The sequence below is a fragment of the Rattus norvegicus genome, chromosome 2 (assembly GCF_021556685.1).
Source record: "Rattus norvegicus strain SHRSP/BbbUtx chromosome 2, alternate assembly SHRSP_T2T, whole genome shotgun sequence".
Taxonomy (NCBI): Eukaryota; Metazoa; Chordata; class Mammalia; order Rodentia; family Muridae; genus Rattus; species Rattus norvegicus.
This window is the reverse complement of record NC_141535.1, coordinates 174,782,518-174,797,387: the sequence shown is the minus strand read 5'-3', so window position 1 is coordinate 174,797,387 and position 14,870 is coordinate 174,782,518. Positions and strand designations below refer to the sequence as shown.

General features: G+C 44.1%; 1 non-coding gene across 1 annotated transcript; it reads left to right on the top strand.

Moving 5' to 3' along the window:
- The first annotated feature begins 13,433 nt into the window (after nucleotides 1-13,433).
- LOC120101281 (small nucleolar RNA SNORA17) lies at nucleotides 13,434-13,560 on the top strand. The gene has a single exon (XR_015679336.1). It is a non-coding gene; the product is annotated as a small nucleolar RNA SNORA17 (small nucleolar RNA).
- The last annotated feature ends 1,310 nt before the right edge of the window (nucleotides 13,561-14,870 follow it).

The window sequence follows — 14,870 nt, the reverse complement described above, 5'->3', positions numbered from 1 at the left end:
TCCATTTGTGTTTTCTTTATTGTTTCTACTTCTATTTTTAGATCCTGGACTGTTTTGTTCAATTCCTTCACCTCCTTGATTGTATTTTCCGGTATTTCTTTAAGGTATTCATTTGTTTCTTCTTTAAGAGATTCTACCCATTTGCCTGTGTTTTCTTGTTTTTCTTTAAGGGAGTTACTTACATCCTCCTTAAAGGCCTCTATTATCTACATGAGATGGGGTTTTAGATCATTATCTTGCTTTTCAGGTGTGTTAGGGTATCCAGGTGTGTTAGTGAGAGAACTGGGTTCTGATGACGCTGAATTATATTGGGTTCCATCACTTATAATCTTGTGCTTGTCTCTGCCCATCTGGTGTTAACTGGCCTGGGTGTCTCTGACTGGAGCTGGCTTCTTTGGAGACATGTAGAGTTCTGTGACAAGGGGTAGAGCCAGTCTCCTTGGAAGCCAGCCGTGCTGTCTCTGGTTAGGGTGGGCTTCCTGTGTCTCTGGTTAGAGCAGGCCTCCTGTGTCCCTGGGAGGCAGTCAGGCTGTAGGGTGTGGGAGGTTATTGGACTGCTGATCTGGCCCCGGGTAGACTGGCTGAAATGCACTGTTTTATCTTTGTAAATTGATAACATCGAGCATTCGTTCTTGTGCTGATGAACACAACAGCATGGGCTGCTTTCATCTCTACCAGACTGAACTCAGGAAGTGGATGGAGCACAGAGTCTACATCATTGTCTTCTATTCCCATGCTGCCTGCAAAAAGGATGCTCTCATGTGTGAGGTGACAGATCAGTAGTCATCATAACATTAAAATGTATTTCTTGGTATATAACAACTTATTTTTTAATGTTTACTTATATGGAACTGAAGAGATGACTGAGAGATTAAGATCACTTACTTACTGCCCTTTGGGAGGACCCACTTTCAGTTTTCAAGTGGCTTATAGCCAGCCGCCCATAACTCCAGTTCCAGGGTATCTGATGCCTCTGGCCTCTGCAGGTACCTGCACTCATGTGCATATACCCTCATGAAGACACACACAGCTTCATATAACTTTAAAATGCTTATTTAATTGTTTCTTTATATACTTTCTAAAGCATGTCCTTGTTATGAAAGACTTAAACTTTTTTTTTTTTTGAGAGAGAGAACCTCACTGTGTAGCCCAAGGTAGCCTCGAGCTCACCATTCCCTGTTTCAGTCACCCTAGTGTGATGAATCACATTTTTAAACTCATCTTTTTACACTGAAGAGATGGCCCAGTAATAAGAGAGTTTTCCCTGCTATCATGAGGACGGTGCTTGAATCTCAGTACCCATGCAACAAACTGGGCATTCCTGCAAATCCTGCAACCCCAGCTCTGAAGAAGATAGAAACACAAGACTCTTTGGGTTTGCAGGCTTCCAGCCTGGCAAAGAAGGCAGATTCACAGAGAGGACCTGCCTCAAAAGGAATGGACATAGAGTGACAGAGGAAGATACTCAACACCTTATTCTGGTGCGTTTAATGAAGCTTGCTCTCAGGAGCATGGGTGAGGGGTTATTTACAGGAGCATGGGCACCTTACTTGTGGCTATGCCACTGAAGAAAATGTTCCTCAACCAGGCAATGGTGCTGCACATCTTCAGTGCCAGCATTTGGGAGGCAGAAGCAGGCAGATCTCTGTGAGTTTAAGGCCAGAGCAAGTTCCAGGACAGCCAGGGCTACACACAGAAACCCTGTCTCCAAAAACAAAAAGAAAAGGAAAAAAAAAGGAAGGAAGGAAGGAAGGAAGAGAGAAAGAGAAAGAAAGAAAGAAAGAAAGAAAGAAAGAAAGAAAGAAAGAAAGAAAGAGAGAAAGAAAGAAAGAAAGAAAGAAAATGTTCCTTCTTTTCCAGCAACCATTTACTGCCTAAAAATCCCCAGGAAAGGGTGAAGAAAGGAAGAAAGAAAGGAGGAAAGAAAGAAAATGGTCTGCCACACTACCAATACTGGATCCTCACCAGGACTCCTCTTGGATATTCTGTTGTCATGGAGATTTTGCAGCTTTGAGTCTGAAGGACCAGCTGCTTCACATGCTCCAGCAGTTCATAGATGGGGTATATGTTGGGGTGAGCCAATTCAATGCCCTGGATCCAGGCCTGGGTGGTAGTTGGGTTGGTCAGCCTAACAGCTCTCTCACCCACAACACCATGGTGAGCTCTTCAGCACTTCCCCAGCTAGCTTACCCAGTGCCAGCTGGCAAGGGGCAAGACCAGCTCTCCTACTCTACTGCCATCATGTTGTTGGGACTGGCTCACCCTTGCCTTTGCTACCAGTGCCAGTTCTACTGTATGGCCTAGGCCAGGGAAGGGTCTGCCCTCCTGAGTGCCCCAGCTCTATATAGCCCTTAGACATCAACATGGTCCCAAGCAGCAACCCAGACCTGGAAAGTCCACATGGCCTTTGATATGAGCCACAGATATCAGTAGCAGCACGGGCTGGGACTTCACCATGGACTCTGGTGACAGACTCCTTACACCAGGCTATTCTTCACTCTCGCCTCTCCAGTTCTGCCTCTTCATGGTGCTCAAACTGTCCCACTTCTCTTTCTCTCCCCATTAAAAAATAATTTAAAAGCTTTTCTTTGCTGTTTTTGCCATGGTAGGTGGGTGTACATACCAGGGTGTGCAAATGGATGTCAGATGAGAACCTGTGGAGTTGGTTCTCTCCATTCATCTTTTTGTGGGTCCTTAGAATCAAACTCAGGTCATCAGACTTGTGAAAAGTGCCTGTACTGCTGAGCCCTCTCACAAGCTCCCAATAATTCAATCTCTAGAAAAGCAGTGGCTTTCTCAGTCAACCACACAGTGTCAAGTCACTTTGAAGAGGCAGATTAAACACACACACACACACACACACACACACACACACACACACGCACGCGCGCAACACGCACACACATATATTGCTGTGGTTAGTTTGGTTTTTGAAATTAAGTATTGGGTCCCATGTTCTTTTTAAATTGAGTCTCTCTCTCTCTGTCTCTCTGTCTCTGTCTCTGTCTCTGTCTCTCTCTCTCTCTCTTTCTCTGTGTGTGTGTGTGTGTGTGTGTGTGTGTGTGTGTACGTGCCCCTGAAGCTAAAGGTGTTAAGGTCTCCCGGAGTTACAGGCAGCTGTGAGCTGGTGGAACTGGATCCTGGGAACTAAACTTGAGTCCTCAAGTGTGAGCTCTTAACCACTGAGCCATCTCTCCAACCTCACGATCCTATGTTCTCAACAGTCATTTCTTATAAAAGATGGGAATAACAGATATTCCCTGTTTTCACTAGCTAGTGTTAGGCCTTTCCCAGGAGATTGTCTATAAAAGAAAGATGTCTGTGTTCATTCCCCAATGACATTACAGAAAACTGTAACAAACATCAATTTGTAATAATTACCAGTTTTGTTTTTGTCCATAATCCATGAAGGGAACACATGTTAACTGTAATGTTACCTGCAGTTTCTGGAGATTTCTCATATAGTGGGTATGCTAGGCCATTAGTATTGGAGAGCTTGGAGAGGTTAAATAATTACCTCTCTATAGTTGAGCGCTGCTCTGAATACATTCTTGAATATGTTCTCCAGATTCACCATGGTGTCTCCTCACATGCTCCCCTTTGAAGACTATGGGGATGGCTTTCTCAGGAAGCCCTTCCGTGAAATTGTTTGTTTAAGTGAACATAAAACCACAGTTTAGAAAACAAAAGAAAATTTCCCCAGTGTAAACTGAGGCGTTGGAATCAGGAAGCAGCTAGTGGTCAGAAGGAGAACTAGACCATACTTCATGGGACTGAGTTTGAGGTCCACCATTCCTTTCCATCATTGCTCCCTGCCGTCTTCAGGCTGTGCTGATCTTATATAACTGGGTATGGTTTCTTTTTCCCATGGCACAGTGACTAGCATGATTTCTCTTAATTGCCCATAGTTTGTGCCTCTGTCCTTGGTGTCTCCTGAATTATTTCCCTCAGAGGTTTGTTCTCCCATCCCTGTCAGGGATTTCAGAGCATTCATCTGGAAAAGACTGCTCACCAGCTCGTGCTGGAGAGACAGCTGTGGTTGTCTGCAAGGCACGAGGACTGCAGCATCTCTTTGCCCTTCATTTCTCCGATCCTGATACTTTCCTGTCTGTTGTTACCTTAGAAACCACCTTTCTGTCATCACACCAGTAGAAGCTGAGATAGACTGAATAGCAGAGAAGGCTCTAAGATAGATAGTAAAGGGAAAATGTGTGAAAGAAAACTAGCTTCAGATTGAAGGCCCCTATTTTGGGAAGCTGGGTGCATGTGTGATTTTCTGTCCTTGTCTGGACTAGTTTCTAGGATCAGATGTGAGAAACAAAAAAGGTGAGATGCCAAGAAGGAAATAAATAATTTAACTGCCTGAAACGTGTTTTAAACACTGAAAGGTGGGTTGGCAGGGTGCCTCAGAGAGTAAAAGGCATTTAGTGTACAAGCCTGAATTCCATTTGTAGAACCCTGTGGACTGAGAAGCTGATGCCTGGTTTTCCTCAGCAACCCTCCATGCACACACACACACACACACACACACACACACACACACGCATGCACACACACGCACACGCACACATCACACCACACTCATACAGTAAATTAAGAATGTAGTGAAGCACTCCTGAGGCTGCAGAGCGGAAGAGACCACCAACTCTGCTCACCCCTGCCCACATCCCTGGCCCAAGAGGAAACTGTATAAGGCCTCTGGGCTCCCGTGGGGGAGGGCCCAGGAGCGGCAGGACCCCTGCCTGAGACACCGCCGGAACCTGAAAGAAACAGACCAGATAAACAGTTCTCTGCACCCAAATCCCGTGGGAGGGAGAGCTAAACCTTCAGAGAGGCAGACAAGCCTGGGAAACCAGAAGAGACTGCTCCCTGCACACACATCTCGGACGCCAGAGGAAAAAGCCAAAGACCATCTGGAACCCTGGTGCACTGAAGCTCCCGGAAGGGGCGGCACAGGTCTTCCTGGTTGCTGCCGCTGCAGAGAGCCCGTGGGCAGCACCCCACGAGCGAACCTGAGCCTCGGGACCACAGGTAAGACCAAATTTTCTGCTGCAAGAAAGCTGCCTGGCGAGCTTGGGACACACGGAAGCAGAATTTCTCTAGGACCGGGCACGTTCTGTGTTTACCGGAAGTCCCATACCCGCGGATCCCGGCCCGCAGCAGCTCTCTGCTCCCAGACCCGGTGAGAGAGAGACCCAACCGCCTGGTCAGGTGGGCACTCCTGAGGCTGCAGAGCGGAAGAGACCACCAACTCTGCTCACCCCTGCCCACATCTCTGGCCCAAGAGGAAACTGTATAAGGCCTCTGGGCTCCCGTGGGGGAGGGCCCAGGAGCGGCAGGACCCCTGCCTGAGACACCGCCGGAACCTGAAAGAAACAGACCAGATAAACAGTTCTCTGCACCCAAATCCCATGGGAGGGAGAGCTAATCTTCAGAGAGGCAGACAAGCCTGGGAAACCAGAAGAGACTGCTCCCTGCACACACATCTCAGACGCCAGAGGAAAAAGCCAAAGACCATCTGGAACCCTGGTGCACTGAAGCTCCCAGAAGGGGCGGCACAGGTCTTCCTGGTTGCTGCCGCTGCAGAGAGCCCGTGGGCAGCACCCCACGAGCGAACTTGAGCCTCAGGACCACAGGTAAGACCAAATTTTCTGCTGCAAGAAAGCTGCCTGGTGAACTCAAGACACAGGCCGACAGGAACAGCTGAAGACCTGTAGAGAGGAAAAAGTACACGCCCGAAAGCAGAACACTCTGTCCCCATAACTGACTGAAAGAGAGGAAAACAGGTCTACAGCACTCCTGACACACAGGCTTATAGGACAGTCTAGCCACTGTCAGAAATAGCAGAACAAAGTAACACTAGAGATAATCTGATGGCGAGAGGCAAGCGCAGGAACCCAAGCAACAGAAACCAAGACTACATGGCACCATCGGAGCCCAATTCTCCCATCAAAACAAACATGGAATATCCAAACACACCAGAAAAGCAAGATCTATTTTCAAAATCATATTTGATCATGATGCTGGAGGACTTCAAGAAAGACATGAAGAACTCCCTTAGAGAACAAGTAGAAGCCTACAGAGAGGAATCGCAAAAATGCCTGAAAGAATCGCAAAAATCCCTGAAAGAATTCCAGGAAAACATAAATAAACAAGTAGAAGCCCATAGAGAGGAGACACAAAAATCCCTGAAAGAATTCCAGGAAAACATAAATAAACAAGTAGAAGCTCATAGAGAGGAGACACAAAAATCCCTGAAAGAATTCCAGGAAAACACAATCAAACAGTTGAAGGAATTAAAAATGGAAATAGAAGCAATCAAGAAAGAACACATGGAAACAACCCTGGATATAGAAAACCAAAAGAAGAGACAAGGAGCTGTAGATACAAGCTTCACCAACAGAATACAAGAGATGGAAGAGAGAATCTCAGGAGCAGAAGATTCCATAGAAATCATTGACTCAACTGTCAAAGATAATGTAAAGCGGAAAAAGCTACTGGTCCAAAACATACAGGAAATCCAGGACTCAATGAGAAGATCAAACCTAAGGATAATAGGTATAGAAGAGAGTGAAGACTCCCAGCTCAAAGGACCAGTAAATATCTTCAACAAAATCATAGAAGAAAACTTCCCTAACCTAAAAAAAGAGATACCCATAGACATACAAGAAGCCTACAGAACTCCAAATAGATTGGACCAGAAAAGAAACACCTCCCGTCACATAATTGTCAAAACATCAAATGCACAAAATAAAGAAAGAATATTAAAAGCAGTAAGGGAAAAAGGTCAAGTAACATATAAAGGGAGACCTATCAGAATCACACCAGACTTCTCGCCAGAAACTATGAAGGCCAGAAGATCCTGGACAGATGTCATACAGACCCTAAGAGAACACAAATGCCAGCCCAGGTTACTGTATCCAGCAAAACTCTCAATTAACATTGATGGAGAAACCAAGATATTCCATGACAAAACCAAATTTACACAATATCTTTCTACAAATCCAGCACTACAAAGGATAATAAATGGTAAAGCCCAACATAAGGAGGCAAGCTATACCCTAGAAGAAGCAAGAAACTAATCGTCTTGGCAACAAAACAAAGAGAATGAAAGCACACAAACATAACCTCACATCCAAATATGAATATAAAGGGAAGCAATAATCACTATTCCTTAATATCTCTCAATATCAATGGCCTCAACTCCCCAATAAAAAGACATAGAATAACAAACTGGATACGCAACGAGGACCCTGCATTCTGCTGCCTACAGGAAACACACCTCAGAGACAAAGACAGACACTACCTCAGAGTGAAAGGCTGGAAAACAACTTTCCAAGCAAATGGTCAGAAGAAGCAAGCTGGAGTAGCCATTCTAATATCAAATAAAATCAATTTCCAACTAAAAGTCATCAAAAAAGATAAGGAAGGACACTTCATATTCATCAAAGGAAAAATCCACCAAGATGAACTCTCAATCCTAAATATCTATGCCCCAAATACAAGGGCACCTACATACGTAAAAGAAACCTTACTAAAGCTCAAAACACACATTGCACCTCACACAATAATAGTGGGAGATTTCAACACACCACTCTCATCAATGGACAGATCATGGAAACAGAAATTAAACAGTGATGTCGACAGACTAAGAGAAGTCATGAGCCAAATGGACTTAACGGATATTTATAGAACATTCTATCCTAAAGCAAAAGGATATACCTTCTTCTCAGCTCCTCATGGTACTTTCTCCAAAATTGACCATATAATTGGTCAAAAAACGGGCCTCAACAGGTACAGAAAGATAGAAATAATCCCATGCGTGCTATCGGACCACCACGGCCTAAAACTGGTCTTCAATAACAATAAGGGAAGAATGCCCACATATACGTGGAAATTGAACAATGCTCTCCTCAATGATAACCTGGTCAAGGAAGAAATAAAGAAAGAAATTAAAAACTTTTTAGAATTTAATGAAAATGAAGATACAACATACCCAAACTTATGGGACACAATGAAAGCTGTGCTAAGAGGAAAACTCATAGTGCTGAGTGCCTGCAGAAAGAAACAGGAAAGAGCATATGTCAGCAGCTTGACAGCACACCTAAAAGCTCTAGAACAAAAAGAAGCAAATACACCCAGGAGGAGTAGAAGGCAGGAAATAATCAAACTCAGAGCTGAAATCAACCAAGTAGAAACAAAAAGGACCATAGAAAGAATCAACAGAACCAAAAGTTGGTTCTTTGAGAAAATCAACAAGATAGATAAACCCTTAGCCAGATTAACGAGAGGACACAGAGAGTGCGTCCAAATTAACAAAATCAGAAATGAAAAGGGAGACATAACTACAGATTCAGAGGAAATTCAAAAAATCATCAGATCTTACTATAAAAACCTATATTCAACAAAATTTGAAAATCTTCAGGAAATGGACAATTTCCTAGACAGATACCAGGTATCGAAGTTAAATCAGGAACAGATAAACCAGTTAAACAACCCCATAACTCCTAAGGAAATAGAAGCAGTCATTAAAGGTCTCCCAACCAAAAAGAGCCCAGGTCCAGACGGGTTTAGTGCAGAATTCTATCAAACCTTCATAGAAGACCTCATACCAATATTATCCAAACTATTCCACAAAATTGAAACAGATGGAGCACTACCGAATTCCTTCTACGAAGCCACAATTACTCTTATACCTAAACCACACAAAGACACAACAAAGAAAGAGAACTTCAGACCAATTTCCCTTATGAATATCGACGCAAAAATACTCAATAAAATTCTGGCAAACCGAATTCAAGAGCACATCAAAACAATCATCCACCATGATCAAGTAGGCTTCATCCCAGGCATGCAGGGATGGTTTAATATACGGAAAACCATCAACGTGATCCATTATATAAACAAACTGAAAGAACAAAACCACATGATCATTTCATTAGATGCTGAGAAAGCATTTGACAACATTCAACACCCCTTCATGATAAAAGTCCTGGAAAGAATAGGAATTCAAGGCCCATACCTAAACATAGTAAAAGCCATATACAGCAAACCAGTTGCTAACATTAAACTAAATGGAGAGAAACTTGAAGCAATCCCACTAAAATCAGGGACTAGACAAGGCTGCCCACTCTCTCCCTACTTATTCAATATAGTTCTTGAAGTTCTAGCCAGAGCAATCAGACAACAAAAGGAGATCAAGGGGATACAGATCGGAAAAGAAGAGGTCAAAATATCACTATTTGCAGATGACATGATAGTATATTTAAGTGATCCCAAAAGTTCCACCAGAGAACTACTAAAGCTGATAAACAACTTCAGCAAAGTGGCTGGGTATAAAATTAACTCAAATAAATCAGTTGCCTTCCTCTATACAAAAGAGAAACAAGCCGAGAAAGAAATTAGGGAAACGACACCCTTCATAATAGACCCAAATAATATAAAGTACCTCGGTGTGACTTTAACCAAGCAAGTAAAAGATCTGTACAATAAGAACTTCAAGACACTGAGGAAAGAAATTGAAGAAGACCTCAGAAGATGGAAAGATCTCCCATGCTCATGGATTGGCAGGATTAATATAGTAAAAATGGCCATTTTACCAAAAGCAATCTACAGATTCAATGCAATCCCCATCAAAATACCAATCCAATTCTTCAAAGAGTTAGAAAGAACAATTTGCAAATTCATCTGGAATAACAAAAAACCCAGGATAGCTAAAGCTATCCTCAACAATAAAAGGACTTCAGGGGGAATCACTATCCCTGAACTCAAGCAGTATTACAGAGCAATAGTGATAAAAACTGCATGGTATTGGTACAGAGACAGACAGATAGACCAATGGAATAGAATTGAAGACCCAGAAATGAACCCACACACCTATGGTCACTTGATTTTTGACAAAGGAGCCAAAACCATCCAATGGAAAAAAGATAGCATTTTCAGCAAATGGTGCTGGTTCAACTGGAGGGCAACGTGTAGAAGAATGCAGATCGATCCATGCTTATCACCCTGTACAAAGCTTAAGTCCAAGTGGATCAAGGACCTCCACATCAAACCAGACACACTCAAACTAATAGAAGAAAAACTAGGGAAGCATGTGGAACACATAGGCACTGGAAAAAATTTCCTGAACAAAACACCAATGGCTTATGCTCTACGATCAAGAATAGACAAATGGGATCTCATAAAACTGCAAAGCTTCTGTAAGGCAAAGGACACTGTGGTCAGGACAAAACGGCAACCAACAGATTGGGAAAAGATCTTTACCAATCCTACAACAGATAGAGGCCTTATATCCAAAATATACAAAGAACTCAAGAAGTTAGACCACAGGGAAACAAATAACCCTATTAAAAAATGGGGTTCAGAGCTAAACAAAGAATTCACAGCTGAGGAATGCCGAATGGCTGAGAAACACCTAAAGAAATGTTCAACATCTTTAGTCATAAGGGAAATGCAAATCAAAACAACCCTGAGATTTCACCTCACACCAGTGAGAATGGCTAAGATCAAAAACTCAGGTGACAGCAGATGCTGGCGAGGATGTGGAGAAAGAGGAACACTCCTCCATTGTTGGTGGGATTGCAGACTGGTAAAACCATTCTGGAAATCAGTCTGGAGGTTCCTCAGAAAATTGGACATTGAACTGCCTGAGGATCCAGCTATACCTCTCTTGGGCATATACCCAAAAGATGCCTCAACATATAAAAGAGACACGTGCTCCACTATGTTCATCGCAGCCTTATTTATAATAGCCAGAAAATGGAAAGAACCCAGATGCCCTTCAACAGAGGAATGGATACAGAAAATGTGGTACATCTACACAATGGAATATTACTCAGCTATCAGAAACAACGAGTTTATGAAATTCGTAGGCAAATGGGTGGAACTGGAAAATATCATCCTGAGTGAGCTAACCCAATCACAGAAAGACATACATGGTATGCACTCATTGATAAGTGGCTATTAGCCCAAATGCTTGAATTACCCTAGATCCCTAGAACAAACGAAACTCAAGACGGATGATCAAAATGTGAATGCTTCACTCCTTCTTTAAATGAGGAAAAAGAATACCCTTGGCAGGGAAGGGAGAGGCAAAGATTAAAACAGAGACTGAAGGAACACCCATTCAGAGCCTGCCCCACATGTGGCCCATACATATACAGCCACCCAATTAGACAAGATGGATGAAGCAAAGAAGTGCAGACCGACAGGAGCCGGATGTAGATCGCTCCTGAGAGACACAGCCAGAATACAGCAAATACAGAGGCGAATGCCAGCAGCAAACCACTGAACTGAGAATAGGTCCCCTGTTGAAGGAATCAGAGAAAGAACTGGAAGAGCTTGAAGGGGCTCGAGACCCCAAAAGTACAACAATGCCAAGCAACCAGAGCTTCCAGGGACTAAGCCACTACCTAAAGACTATACATGGACTGACCCTGGACTCTGACCCCATAGGTAGCAATGAATATCCTAGTAAGAGCACCAGTGGAAGGGGAAGCCCTGGGTCCTGCTAAGACTGAACCCCCAGTGAACTAGTCTATGGGGGGAGGGCGGCAATGGGGGGAGGATGGGGAGGGGAACACCCATAAGGAAGGGGAGGGGGAGGGGGATGTTTGCCCGGAAACCGGGAAAGGGAATAACACTCGAAATGTATATAAGAAATACTCAAGTTAATAAAAAAAAAAAGAATGTAGTGAAAGAAAAAAAGGAAAAAAAAAAGAAAAAAGGAAAAAAGAATGTAGTGAAAATAAGAATGATGAAAATAATTATTGAATCAATCCCACAATTACAGAATCAATTACACAAATGTAAAATACAGAATTTGATGTTTTGAAACACTCATGTAGGAAGCTGTCAGCACAGTGAAGGGAATTATTATCTTGAAAAGCTAACTTTGGGGGTGGTGGATATGGGAAAGGGGGAAGTAAGGGAGAGACTTCAAGGAGGGGAGGGAGAGGAAACTGCTGTTGGGATGTTATGTATGAGAGAATAAGAAAAAGAAAGGAAAAGCTGATTTTGTTCCTTCTAATCCTTCATCCCAACCCTTCTCTTTGATTCTCTTCCTATTTCTAGCCCCCCTGCAATTTTGCTTCTATAGATTTCTTTACATTGTTTAGAATATACCTAACCAAGATCAGAATGTATATGTGTGTGTGCGTGTGTGTATGTGTGTGTGACATGCATAATTATTTTATTTTCAGATTCATCTATGTCATCTAGCTCTGTGTATATAATAGGACATTTACTTTATAGTTACTGGCATTTATAAATTTAAATTTCTGATTGTTTACTGCTAGTATGTAGAAACAGTTAGTTGCATTCTGTATACTCATCTTTAATCTTTCAGTTTTATGAACTTCCTTCTTGCTTCTAGGATTCTGTAGTTGAATTAGATGGTCTATGCAAAAGATGATGCTGCCCTGGAACCTACATAGTGGAAGGAGAGAGTCCTGTAGTCTGTTCTCTCTGACCTGCACCCAGATACATATGCCACAGAATAAATAAATAGGGGCTGGAGAGAAGGCTCTGAGGGGAGGAGCGCTTGCTGCTCCTACAGAGGCTCTGAGTTTGGCTCCAAGCACCATATTGAGCAGTTCCTAACAGTCTGTAACTCCTGCTCTAGGGGATCTGTTGCCTCTGGCTGCCACAGGTTCCTGCACTTGTGCGCACACACTCACGCACAGGCTTTATGCTTGGTGGTGTGAATGAAAATGGCCCCCATAGATTCATAGTGAGTGGCATTCTTTGAAAGGATCAGGACATGTGGCTTGTTGGAGGAAGTGCACTGCAGTGGGTGGACCTAGAAGTTTCCGTAACTCAAGCCAGGCCCAAATGCTCTCTCTCTGTCTTCCTGCTGCCTGCAGATCTGGATGTAGGACTCTCAGCTCCCTCTCCAGCACCATGTCTGCCTGTGTACCACCGTGCTTCCCACCATGATGAGAACGGACTAAACCTCTGAACCTGTAAATGCCCCAGTTAAATGCCTTCCTTTATAAGAAAGAGTTGCTGTCGTGGTGTCTCTTCACAGTAATGGAAATCCTAAGACACACACATACAATAATTAAAAATAATAAAAAATAATCTTAAAAATAAATATTAACATAAAACAGAAAAATGAGGTTTTTAAAAAAGTCATTCAAATAGAGTTATTTTGGCAGAAAATTTATATGTACATATATATATGTATATATAATTTTATTTGAGTTATCTGGGTTTTATTTATTTATTTATTTATTTATTTATTTGGTTTATTTTGTTTTGTTTGAGACAGTTTCTTTGTATAGCCTTGACTGTCCTAGAACTCACTCTGAGGACCAGGCTGGCCTCAAACTCACAGAGATCTACCTGCCTCTGCCTTCCATGTGCTGGGACTAAAGGCCCACCACCACTCAGCGTATCTGTTATATTTTTGAGTAATTAAAAAATATGTTCCTGCCCCTAGAAGCATTGCAGGTGTGGCTGCTGTGTCACATGTGTGTCAGTAGGTGGCAGAGGAGAGGCCATGTCTATGCTCAGTGTTCTGGTCTGTGAACATCTGAATGATTTGTAGCCTACATTTCCTACGAGAGAGAGAGAGAGAGAGAGAGAGAGAGAGAGAGAGAGAGAGAGAGAGAGAGAGAGAGAGAGAGAGAGAGAGAGAACGGACCTGATCAGGGAGCTATCCTGTGATGACCACCAGTCCACCAGTCAGGTGCTGTGCAGCCCCAGATAGGCTCCCAGGCTAAGACTGAGCCAGAAACAAGAAGAACCTTGCCTGGGACCTCTGGCCCTGTACAAGAGTGAGTCTGAGGCAGAAGACCCTCAAATAGTACCACTCAGGCAGGCCTCAGCAAGGAGCGAGCTGAGATGACCAGCAGACTGGCACCATGGGCCCAGATAGGAAGTTATTTTGAGATGATTACCTCCCCAGCACCTATAGGCCTGAGGGAGCTGACCATGTCCAAGATGACCCCTGCCTGGTGCCATAATGCATGAGCAAGGTATAGCACCCCTGACACCATTCCTGAGAAAGCCCCAGACACTCAAAGACCCTGGCACCACCAAGAGGAGCCAGTAAGTGGTGGAGAAATGGAAGAGAAAGAGAAACAGAAGGATGTGGGCACAATGAAGAGACAAGGAACTGGAGACTTAATGGTAGTAAGGACCAGCCTGATGTGAGTGGCCAGTGATGCCACCTGGGACCATGGTGGGGTCCTGGCCTGTGCTGCCACTGGGAACCACGTCTGGGTCCTTGGCCCTGAAGCAGCAGGGGTCTGTTACCATCAATGACCAGGCTGATGTCCCTGGCCTGGGGTTGGGTGGCTCCCAGGGACATGCTGATATCTGAGGGCTGTAAAGAACTGGCCTTGCCCCTCACCTGGGCATCACAGGAAAGATGGCCCTGGGGATGTAAGAGTAGGAGAGCTGACCCCACCCCTAGCCAGCTGCAGTACTCGGGAGAGTGGGCCCACACACACTGCAGGAATTGTAGGCGAGCCAATCCAGAGAATATGAGTGTGGGAGAACTGGCCCTGCCACTTGTCTCTCATGTGGTGACATGAACAAGGGAGAGATCCCCTCTCCCCCCTTTCCCCCCTCACCACTTGTGGCAGGTTGGAGAGCAGGAGAGCTGTCCTTGCCCCTCACTGGCTGCAGCACTTGGGATATTGAACCCCTGCACCTCTCCAGGGCAGCACAGGAGAGCTGGCCCTGCCTCTTCTTTCTGTGTGGTGGTGCAGTTGATTCTTCCCACCTATGGCAAGTAGGAGAGCTAGCCTGGGGTCATGAGAGTGGGAGAACTGGCCATGTTTGTCTACAACACTTGGGGGAGTAGGCCCTGTAACTCACCCAGGCAGCAGGGTAGAGCTGGCCCTGGTTGTGAGAGTTGC